We start from the raw sequence: 12,491 nt of genomic DNA on the forward strand, positions 1-12,491 counted from the left end.
TAAATGTAAAAAAAATATATATATATTATCGATTTTCAAATACTGCACCAGTCAATACAGAACGAAATATTCTGTAGCCTATTTTGCTGGCAATACTGCCGACGTTGTCTTTGCTGCTATATATTTATGTTTAACATTAAGTGCCTTCCACAACTCTCTCCCCATATGTCGTATATATCACCAATGAGGCTTATCATGTCACCTAGCAGCAGCAGCGCCGCGTCAGACACGTTTCTGGTGTGCAAAGACATAGAAAACGCCACGCAACAGAAACGCCACGCAGCCAGTGTGTCGCCGGTCGCCTGATTATTAAAATGTCAATGATTTCGATGATTAAAACACTCCTGCTACAAGTAAATCTTTCTTTTGTGCCAGTTATTATGACAACCTCTAACTGCACAAACAATCCCGGTCTTCCTCGAAGCCGTAACGATGAGTTAGTTGTTACGAACAACGCTCGCCAGTGACCGGAAGTGCCTGACCGGAAGTCTCGCACAAAATACCATCAACTGGCTGCGTCCGTATTTCCGTTAAAAATAAGGTGAATAGCAATACAGCTTGCTGAAACATCATCATTCATTCACACACGCGATTTAAATTTAAACTGTCTTTGCCAGCTGTGGTAAACAGCGCGCATCTCTGCCGTTCATTCATTCATAAACAGAAACCCACGTGAAGAAATTCACGTGAGAAGGAAAAAACTTACTAGTATTCCTCAGCTCGCTCCTCGATATACCCGCACTTCTGGGGGACATTTTCCATTATTATTCCTCACAGCTGCAAGACGGTGTAAACAAGTAATGATCTGAATAAACTTGTGTTTTCTCGCGCTGATATGGGGGCGTTCACAGGTTTGCGCGGATTGCCTCAGTCATTTGCGTTTGAATAGCGAGCGCTCTCCGTGGGCGGAGTCACATTACATCTGAATCAGATGTAATTAGCTCGACTGGAATCGCTCTCTTTTAATACAGATTTCACAAGATGAGAATATTTGTTTTTTATATAAATTACTTCATTAAAAAGAAGAGAATTCAAGCTTCATGCCTGTGTGACTGTATGCCTGTTTGACTGAGTATTCGCTGAGTTATTGTTCATTTTCGGACGCGTTTCAGAATGGACTACACTGGCAGAGAGAAGGCAGAACTCGCCTCGGGTTTATTTTTCTTTATTTGGCAAAAAGCACAACACTTTGTTTTTATTGTGAGTATACACAAAAATAATACACATTTAACAGAATCGATTGATGTATGAAACTTGTTTTGTAAAATCAAAGTCAAAAGAGTATTTCGGGTCTCAATTCAACTCATAAGGAAAAAAGCGAGCAGATCACGCCGGCGTGATCTCCGACCTCTGAGGGTTAATCACGGCATCGTCCGGAATGGATGGGTTTAGCCATGTTTCCATCAGAATTATGGCACAGCAGTCTCTCATCTCCCGTTTTGTTGTTAAGTCCAGCTTCAAGTAGTCCAATTTGTTCTCCACGGAGCGGACATTAGGAGGAGAGCAGAATGGAGCGAGCAGAATGGATGGAAGTGGTGTTCTGCGTGGGTTAGCTTTTAGCTTTGCTGTTAACCCTCTCGGACTGCCTATCGCACCGCCACCGTCTCCTCCAGGAGTGGCTGCTATTTGTGGGAGACTCCGCTGGTTCATGGGCTGCTGGGTCTAGCTGGCGTTGCAGTCCGAGGCTATGCAGAGCGTCTACTCTAGATTGATCGCGTCTACAGTCCCTAAACTAGAACTTTATGCAATTCTAGCATGAAATGATCATATATTTGTTTTGTGCTGCTACACTGCACATAAACTGCTGAACTCACTTGTCTAAGTGGCTTATTTTCTGTTAAATGTCCGGTGCTATCGGGAGCCAGTGCAGCCGTGCAGGGCGCCGCCATTTTTTACATAAATTTCTTATTTTTCCACCTAAATTTCTTATGGAGCCTGGTTGATTTAGTTTACCCCTAAATGTTAATTAATGCATTAACAATCAAACATATACTAACATGTAGGCTAGTTAAGGCTGCTGTTGCTAGTGCATGAATCCTTATGACTCCTGTCGTAGTTAAGGATGGCTCTTCATTGGTTCATGATTACTTCATATCTTTATCATGAGTTCATTAACTATTAATTCAGGTATTAGTACATGATTATTCATGTACTGTTATTGCAAAGTGTTACCATAATTTATGAGCTGAGACCTAGTCTTAACATTTAGGAACAGGGTTTGAAATAAACACCCGCCAACAGCATATTGCGCAGAATCTGCGCATTTCTGGCTTACTTGAACATATACGTCAAATAACGGCGTGCTTGTTCATTTGCACTGAAGCAATAGCGAAGATTAAAAAGCATTTGGTAAAAAGCATTTTACAAATTATTTTTTTTTGTGAAAAGGATGAGGATGAAAGTGTCAGGATATAGACAAGGAGACAGAGGTAAGTGAATCCAAACACAGCTTTATTCAAGGTGACAAGAATGCAAGGTGAGTATTCAGTGAGTTCAAGTGCAGATTCAGTGAAGATCACTCGGTGCGTGGCAGACAGCAGGTAAGCACGTTCACTTCAGGTATGTTGATACCAAGCAGCCACAGTTCATTAATACTAGTCTTTTCTCTTACATATGCGGTCGATAGCAAGCAAGCTCAGAGGACACACTGGAGGTTCGGGAGAACACAGGATCACAGGCAATAGGAAATCGAACAGGAGTCCTGGAGACAGCAGAACAATGACACAGTGGTTAGTGTTTCACAGGTGAGTATACGTTACGTCTTGGTAACCTGGACGCATCAGAGGCTCAGAAGACAACGGCTAATGGGCTGTTCCTGTTGGAGGCTTGACACTGAACTGGGGCTATGGTGAGTGTTTTATAGTGCTTGTTGATGAGGCTGCTGATGGTGAACAGGTGTGTGTAATTAGTATTCTGGAGAGAGTGATCATTGTGTGGTGGATGGAATCAATATACGCATGTGTAAACCGCTAGACGCTATCCGGAAGCTGCTTGCCGCCTGCCAAAACAGCAGATCCCTCCGCGGACAACATGGACACCGCAACAACAACACAAGCCCCAGCCCCGAGGATAATAAAGTTTGGGTTTAGAGATTACGCGTACACGGCCAAGAAAAGAACGGCTGTGTTGGGTGACAAAGTCATCTGAAGTCATTCCTTAGCTTAATGTGAGGGACAGAAGTCTATTTACATCATTAAAGTATACGGAAACTCGTTTTCCCTCCTCTGCGGCTCTCAATCATTCTCTATTCAGTATTCAAACAGCGCGCGCGCCACTTCCGGTTGGATGCACGGTAAAACTCTCTCCAATATGATATATTCACATTATAATGCATGATCTGTAGCTAAAAGGCTATGAATCGGCATCAAACGCACAATAACTGGAATTTAAAACTTTGAAACAAATGATCAATAAACTGTTGGACAGATATACACTAGGATTTGTGTGCTCGACATTTCTTCGCTTTGTGCCGTGAACTTTTAAATGCGCACTTATGCAGCGCTGCACACTGTGACTCCATGTTGCTTTGAGCACATCATTCTGTGTGTGTGTCTGTTTTGAAGTGTTTCATATTATCATGGTTTTGCGCACTGAAAGATTATAATAGTAATAGATAATAGTATTTTGTTTTTATTAACATGTTTAGATTTTATAAAATTACTGTGCAGATTTTTTCAAGAATTACTTTTTGCTGCTGATTTATACACTCATTAAGTTTAATAAAAATACATAATACATTTATGTAATATTTAACTGTAATGTGTTTAAATGTGTTAACTGTAATCTTACACTGCAAAATAATACCTAAAAAGGATTAAATTCATCACAATTATGTAAGTATCTGGAAATTTGCCGCAGGGTGAGGGCTTCGATAACCTCTCTCTTTTTTTACCATAGATGTGTTTGCATCCCTGTAGAGTAAGAACATACAAACTTTGGCATACAGTACTAATTTAGAATGCAATGTCTTTTTTTTTTTTTTAAGATTATGTTTATAATTACTCTAGCGTAATGTTTAAAATGTGTCTATTACATAAAGTAATAGGTGCTTTTCTTTTCTTTTAGATATGAAGAGTACCTCAAGGCCAAAATTGAGATTGATTCAACGCAGCCTCAGATCTTGCAGTTCTTTGACCAGTGCACTGTTCCACTCTACAGCAGTAGTCATCCTCAGCAAAAAACAATAACGCACTCAATATTATCAGACCTGATCATAAACTGCAATCTTCCATTGTCAATAATTGACAATAAAAACTTTCATCACTTTTTGTCGATTGTGGACAGTAAATACACTCCTGTTTGTAGATGCACAATGACCTTAAAACTTGAAGATCTGGTGAGCCAAAGGAAGCTTAAATTAAAAGCGGAACTTGTCAGAATAGACAATGTGTCAGTGACCGTTGACATTTGGTCAGACCGTAAAATGAGGGGCTTTTTAGGGGTCACAGCACACTGGGTCGACATTGAAAACGACAATCTGAAGCTACAGTCAAACTTGTTAGCATGTGACCGGTTCAAAGGATCACACACTGGTGAAAACATATGTGAAAAATTTCAACAAATATGTGATGAGTATCACATCAAGAAGAAGATTTCACGTGATATGCGATAATGCGGCCAACATGAAGAAAGCCTTCACTGTCTGCTTTCCAGGACCAGAGGAGGAGGTGGAGGATAGTCTTGATGACGCAGAGATGTGGAATGATGTGTCTGTAGAGGACCAAGAGATGATGGATAGAACTTTGAAATCGCAAACCAGACTCCAGTGTTTTGCTCATACCTTGCAGCTGGTCATTGGGAATGGCCTTAAAGACTCAAAAGTTGCAAGTGCCAGTTTGTCAAAGTCCTCAAAATTGAGCTCATTGCTCCATACTAGTTCTTCTTTCAAAGAGAACTTTGAGTCGGAGTTCGGTTAACATGGAATACCAGCTTCAGTGACTACTCGCTGGAATTCCACCCTGAGACAGTTAAAAGCAATCCTTGCATGTGAAAACCAAAGACTGGGTGTAGTTCTTTCAAATGTTGGCCATAAAGAACTGATCTTCACATCACGAGAGTGGAGCCAGTTACAAGAACTTGTCCGCATCTTACAGCCCTTTGCAGAGGCCACCGATCTTACCCAGGGAGAAAAAGTAGTGACAATCAGTGCAGTGGCTCCATGTGTTCTCTCATTAAATCACCATTTAGAGAATGAAAAAGACAAAGTGTGCTACTTGGGTGGCTTCATTCATAGCCTGCAGGCCTCCCTTAAAAGAAGTTTCAAGGGGATCTTTGTAACTGTAAGGATGGAAGATGGTGAGCATGATGCGGCAACCCTTCCCTTCTCAGACCCTCTCTACCTGAAAGCTGCATTACTTGACCCCTCCTTTGGCACCATGTGGTTAATGCATGATGTCTTGGCTCCTGATCAGACCAAGGAGGTAGTGTCTACAATGATTAACCCATTTAATCCCAATTTTTTCCCAGACACAAAAATATCCAAATCATGTGTCATTAGTATCCCTTTGAAACAATCAATCATAATTTTTAGAAATTTTCAAAATTTTCAAAATATGGTTTGATCTGATGTACGGTTAATATCTCCATAAATACTGGGGCATGACCTGATAGTTTTTTTTATTTATTTTTTATTTACATTATTAAAGATATTAGAAAACTAATGAAAAGCCCTAGAGTAACATGATCATAATAGTTTGTGGATAACTCTTAACAGAACAAACAATGTTAGGTTCATCACCTTTTAAAAACCACTGCCTCACTTGTACAGTAACTTGTAAAGTTTTTTTCTGATATTGATATTCTACTGCAACCCATTGTTTGGTGTCTAGCACAAGATGGGAAAAGTTTTATTAATTCTTGTTTACTAGTGTTCATTTAATTTATTTTTATTTTAGAGCATTTAAAGTGCTTCTTAACGATATTTTATTTATTACACACAAGTTAATTTATTTATTTTAGTAATCCATCAGCCCTCTGTGTCTACATAAGTAATAAAAGAGTTAAAAAATGTGTAAAACGAGCCTGTGTGTGACTTGGTATGACTTGATGACTAAGTTGCGACTTGACTTGACTTGACTTGACTTGACTTGACAAAGAGTATGACTTGACTTGACTTGACTTCACCCTTACAACAGAATGACTTGACTTGACTTTGACTTGCAATGTTAAGACTTGGACCTGATTTGACTTGAGACTTGCATTTAGTGACTTACTTCCACCTCTGGTGAAAACGAGTAAAAAACAGGGCCCATCGAGTCTTTTGGCTTCCTTCAAATACTGGAGGTTTTTGTGGTCTGTTAGGACGATGAACGGGTGCTTGGCCCCCTCCAGCCAGTGCCTCCATTCTTCCAGGGCGAGTTTAACGGCCAGGAGTTCTCGGTTGCCGATGCCATAGTTACTCTCACACTGCATGAAAAGTGGGATTTTCGTCAGTAAGCGGCACTGTAGATTGTCGTGGAAGTTCAGGTTTACGACTGCACACGGCAATTCGCAGGCAACACGAAAACTGACGTGAATTGTCGGAAATTGACGTGGGCCTTGCTTTGCAGTTGTCCCCCCATGAGCCCCCTCCCCCTAATTCTAGGGGAGGCTTTAACATGTAAATGAAAATGCTGTGAGCTATACAAATGCAAATCAGGGCAGGGGGAGTTTTAACCATAGACTGTAAAAAAATATGGACTTCACGAGTTCACACTTACAAATAAGTCAGATAGAATAAATGCGTATTTGGCATGCTGTCCGAGGAGAGGGCTCCGGGCTCGGTATTTGGCCCGAACCCAGAGTACTCCCCCCGTATTCCTGGCTGTGAAAGAACAAGCCAAGAGTGAGGAGTCGGGGTGGTGGAGGGATGCTGAAAACTGTCAAGGAAGTTAGGTGAGTTGATAGAGTGAATATATATGCTTCCTCTCATGCTGATAGGGTAGACATGGTAATTGTTTGATGAGTTGATTGATTGATTGATTGCTTGATTATTTGAACGTGCTCCTCCTGAACTTTGTTAATAAAACATCATGTAGTGTCCGTGACGTCACCCATAGGTTTCTGAAGAGCATTTTTGAAGCCTAAAGTGGGCGGAGCCAGCCGTCGCCATCTTGGCCCTGCGTCACTCCTGGATAACAGAAAATGGGCAAAGAGGCTGAGAAATTACGCCCAAATAGCTTGACGTGATCGAGTTAGCTCAGGCTGTTAAAGGCTCTGGGTAATGCTGCGACTGCACAGGGCCTCGCGCTAAAGTGACACTTGATGATGTAAAGCCAATTAAAAGTTCCTGTTTTTGCCCTTTGAAATATTATAATAGTTAAAAGACATGGCTACAAGTGAGACTGTATATTGTGATTCTGTACTATTCTGCTAGTTGAAAATGTATTATGCAGTAACTTAATATTACTCTGAGAGTGTGTGTGAGACAGTGATTTATGTGCATACAAGTCAGTCACTCTTTTTTATATAGTCTATGGTCCGTCAGCGCGGCATCGCTCGTCAAGTTCGTAGAGAGCTTATTCACTTCACTTCACTTACTTCACTTATCCCGTAGTCTTTTGGACCGTATGGGCACCACTGAAGACTTGGCAACCAGCTTCTTCCATTCCTCCCGGTTCTCTGCTTTCCGCACTGTGTCACTCAGCTCTAGACCTGTCCACTCTCTGATGTCGTCTTCCCATCTCTTCCTCTGTCTGCCTCTTCATCTGCTTCCCTGTACTGTGCCTTGTAATATTATGTGGGCAAGTCCTGATGATCTTGTGACATGCCCGTACCAATTCAGCTTGCGTTTTTTTACTGAAGATAGGAGGTCTTCATATGACCCAATGGCACTCTCAATTCGGGCTTTCACTTCTACATTAGTGATGTGATCTCTGTAGGAGATGCCAAGAATCTCATCTCCACCGCCTGAATCCTTCTCTCAATATCGGCTGTCAACGTCCATGACTCGCATGCGTATAGAAATATTGACATGACCAGGGAACGCATCAACCTGATTTTTGAGCCAATGGTGATGTTACTGTCGTTCCAGATGACCTTCAATTTGGTCATGGCGGCTATGGTCTGTGCTATCCTGGAGAGTATTTCTGGCTTAGATCCTTCATCCGAAACGATGGCTCCCAGGTACTTAAAGCTGTTAACAGTCTCAAGCTTCTTATTGTTTATCTTGATCTCAGTTCTGATTCCATTGGGGTTGTTGGTCATCAGCTTGGTTTTCTCTGCATTAATCTGCATATTATATGCTGCCGAGGCCTTGTTAAGATGCTTCACAGGATTGACGAGTTCCTGTTCTTTTCCAGCTAATCCATCGATGTCATCGGCAAAACGCAAGTTTGTAATCGTCCTGCCTCCGATGCAGACTGTAAGTTCTATTGTCTTGATCAGGTTGGCATTGATGTTATATAACCTCATGGTAGCCCATAAAGCCGCATGCCAAACCCTATCGAATGCCTTTTTAAAATATATGAATACATGGTAGAGTTCTTGCTGGTGTTGTAGGTACCTCTCGCAAATTATTCTAATACTGAAGATTTCGTGTTGCGGCCCCTTTCTGAAGCCTGCCTGTTCTTCGGCAATGATCTCCTCTGCTTGCGGTCTCAATCTGTTTAGTAATATTTTCAGCATCACTTTACTTGGGTGGCTGATCAGACTAATGGTGCGATAATTTTGGCATAGCTGAAGGTTGCCTTTCTTCGGGAGGGTAATTAGTCTGGTAGGAAGGGGAGGTCCACCTGCACCCGAAAGGTATATTTTTTTAACCTAGTTTTTTGTAATCCTTAAGATAACCCAGATAACTGCTGTATGATGAAGGAGATTTTTGATCTTTCTGTTAGATATAATTGAGGCTGTTGTTCAAGGGCGAGCGAGCATTGCAGCAAGAACCCGTTGCAATCTTCCACCCGGCCTGAGAAGGGCGCTGGTCGGGAGGTGGAGTTGGCGATGTAAACCAGTGTAGAAGCAGGGTTTGCGGAAGCGCCGTCTTCGGGCTGTGTAGGATCCATAGCGGTGTCGGTCAAGCCTTCTGTCAGGATATAGGCAAGGAGTGAATCCAAACACAGCTTTATTCAAGGTGACAAGAGTGCAAGGTGAGTATTATTCAGTGAGTTCAAGTGAAGTGAAGACCACTCGGTGCCGGGCGGACAGCAGGTAAGCACCTTCACTTCAGGTATGTTGATACCAAGCAGTCACAGTTCATTAATACTAGTCTTTTCTCTTACAGATGCGGTCGATAGCAAGCAAGCTCGGAGGACACACTGGAGGTTCGGGAGAACACAGGATCACAGGCAATAGGAAATCGAACAGGAGTCCTGGAGACAGCAGAACAATGACACAGAGGTTAGTGTTTCGCAGGTGAGTATACGTTACGTCTTGGTAACCTGGACGCATCAGAGGCTCAGAAGACAACGGCTAATGGTCTGTTCCTGTTGGAGGCTTGACACTGAACTGGGGCTATGGTCAGTGTTTTATAGACCCCTTTTGCGCGACGTCACAGTTACGTCACGGCGCTAGCTGGAGGCAAAACCTCCAGCTAGGCGGCCAAAAAGGCGTCCAATACAAACCACCACAGATTCGACTACATAATAAGGAGCTTAAATGTGACCCGATCTGGCGAAATGAGTTGGAAGTCGCAACGTTCCATTTTAAGATATGGGCCGATTATGTGGAAAAACAATGAAAATAATAGATTTAAAAATTTTTTTTTTTTTGCTAAATCTCAAAGAACAGACATTCAAAAATAATCTCCTAAAGTTTCGTAGTCCAGATAATTGAGTAAAGGTATTTAAATGACTATTAAAGTTTACAAAGTTTTACTAAATTCGCTCGAAATGCTTTTCTCAAATCCTCTCGTCACCTCTGAGCATTTCCCGGGAATCCCTTCAAACTGTCTCTGCTCTCCAAATATGGTGTTTCACGTTGTATAGGACCAATCAAAAAGCTTTGAAATGTACACAAACGCTGATCATTTGTCAATGGGAAGCCCCGTTTCGACTGACCGGCACGCGATTGGTCCAGCCATTCTCCTGTCAGACTCGCAGCGCTCTGTGTAAACAAGCTAGCAGATCTCCTCAGAAAGATTAAATATTATTAATTTGAGAAATATCGCTGTCAAAAGAGAGCAAAGTCGCCAAAAAGTCGCCAAAAGCGTTGAACTCACTGGAGGCTTCTAACCTAAGCTCTGCTGGTCATCAAGAGTGGCTAAGGCTATCAGTGATTGTTTTGGATCTGGAGACGTGTCATCCTCTGATGACAGCGACAGCCCTGTGGTATTTATCGTGTATGGATGTGAGTGAGTGCAATTATTCTGTGAGTGTATTTATCTGCAAGGAGAATCCATTACAATGTGTTTGATTTATTTTAACCCAATATTTAACTGTTGGTATCTCCGTTATGAATATGTTACACTGTTATTGTCAACTAGCCTACACAAAGATATGATTGCATAGGCTAACATTATTTTTTCTCTGTTTCCTTGTCTCTCTGGCTCTCTCACTTTCTCTCTCTCTCTCTCTCACACACACACACACACACACACACACACACACACACACACACACACACACACACACACACACACACACACACACACACACACACACACACACACACACACACACACACACACACACACACACACACCCTCTCTCAAGGAAAACTGTAGCACCTCTGTTCAATCTTTCTGATTTTAGTAAATGTTTGTAAAAGTGCCTTTGAAATTATGTATTCAAATAAAAACTTTAAAATAATTTGAGCTTCAGCATGGCATAATAGCATATATTAATGTCTTTGGTCAAATTAAGCTGTACAATAAATAGTTCATCCCTTTAAATGCAATGGATTTGGAAAGATATCAACAAAAAACGGGCAAAAAACTTTAAAAGCGATTTTCTCAGGTTTTCAGTTGGAAAAAGAGGGCAGACGACCATATTTCAAATGTATATATCTTTACAACCATTCAAGGTATGACTTGAATGACTAGGATATCATTTGAAAGCTTATGGTCTCCTCTTTCCATTAATACCAAAATCTCAATTTTGAAATTTGGGTCACTGTGACTCATTTTGCTGGATCAGGTCACAAATTACTATTATTATTATTAAATGTCATCTTGTTGTGTTGTTGGGTTCTAGAATCGACGGAGTACAGGCTCCAATTTTACATTTTTCTAAATGATTGTGGTTATTTGTGAATCATCTATGAATCATCTATAGATGAATTTTTATGTCAAGAAAATATAATATTCACTTAATTACAATTGCACTGTAATGTCACTCTTTACATTGTCGTCTTCTGTCTGGCCTTGGCGCTGGCTAGGCAGAACTGCGGATCGTAGAACACGTCTTGTACGTGACCATTCAGCACATAGTTATAGGCATCTAAAGATGTATATGCCCTCAGTTTCTCTTTACGCTCAGTTTCTCTATCGGGCAGGTGTAGAGCAGGCTTCTCAACCGGAGGTAGCGTTGACGTTAATCCTGTCAGATCGTCCATCCATTAACTGAGTGTACGGGTCGGCCAATCTGGTTCCGTCCGTTAAAATGAACTTTTGCAAATAACAATCGTGGCCCTGGACAGTGAGTGACCTTGCACATTAAGATAAATTGTTAAACATTAAGATAATCATTGTTAAAACACAAGCTAACAAAACTGGCAAACTAACGTTAGTGAAGCGGCCAGAGGGATCTTTCTGCCTCCAGCTAAGCCCCGCCCACACAAATATGTCACCATACCAACTGTAAAAGGGTCTATAGTGCTTGTTGATGAAGCTGCTGATGGTGAACAGCTGTGACATAGTTAATATGGTTATTTCTTTCTTTTTTATTTTATTTTTTTTTTTGGCTAGTAGAAGTTCTGAATGCCCGGTAACTTAAATATTTTGTTGCAAAATTGGCTGGGAATTGAAAATGTTAATTTCAAACCCTGCTTATAGGAACCTTTATGAATTACACTTATGAATTCTTACATTTAGGAATAAGAGTAACATTATGTCATTCTTAGAATTGACACACTGTAGTCATGTTAAGTAAATGTTCCTATTATTTTCATTTTTTTTCTTATTATTTTCTTATCTTAGTTCCTCTTATTTTCGATCCTATATTCCTGTTCATTTTCAATGGATGGTCATTTTTGACCAATATAAGCTCAGATCAATGAGGTCTACAATCAGTCAGTTTTTAATACAAAACCTGTCCTAATTGAAAGAAAACAAGTTGATAAAAAGATTGAATTCAATATTTGGTGATAATTGTCATGATATGTAGTGAACTTGAACACGAAGATGAAGAAACAGGAGTATTTTAATAATAAGTCTCAGGCAACAGGAACACAGGAAACATCTACATAGCATTAACGAGGCAAGACAAACAGAAACAGAGAGAACTGAAATACTAGTGATAATGGGTGAACACTGCTGAACTAAATGTAAATTCATAACCATGACAATAAACTAAGGGAAACTGAAAACTGAAAACAGAGTCCAAACGGTGTGTGTGTGTTACAACAATATAGCATAA

The sequence above is a fragment of the Scardinius erythrophthalmus genome (genome assembly GCF_964197995.2).
Source record: "Scardinius erythrophthalmus genome assembly, chromosome: 9".
Taxonomy (NCBI): domain Eukaryota; kingdom Metazoa; phylum Chordata; class Actinopteri; order Cypriniformes; family Leuciscidae; genus Scardinius; species Scardinius erythrophthalmus.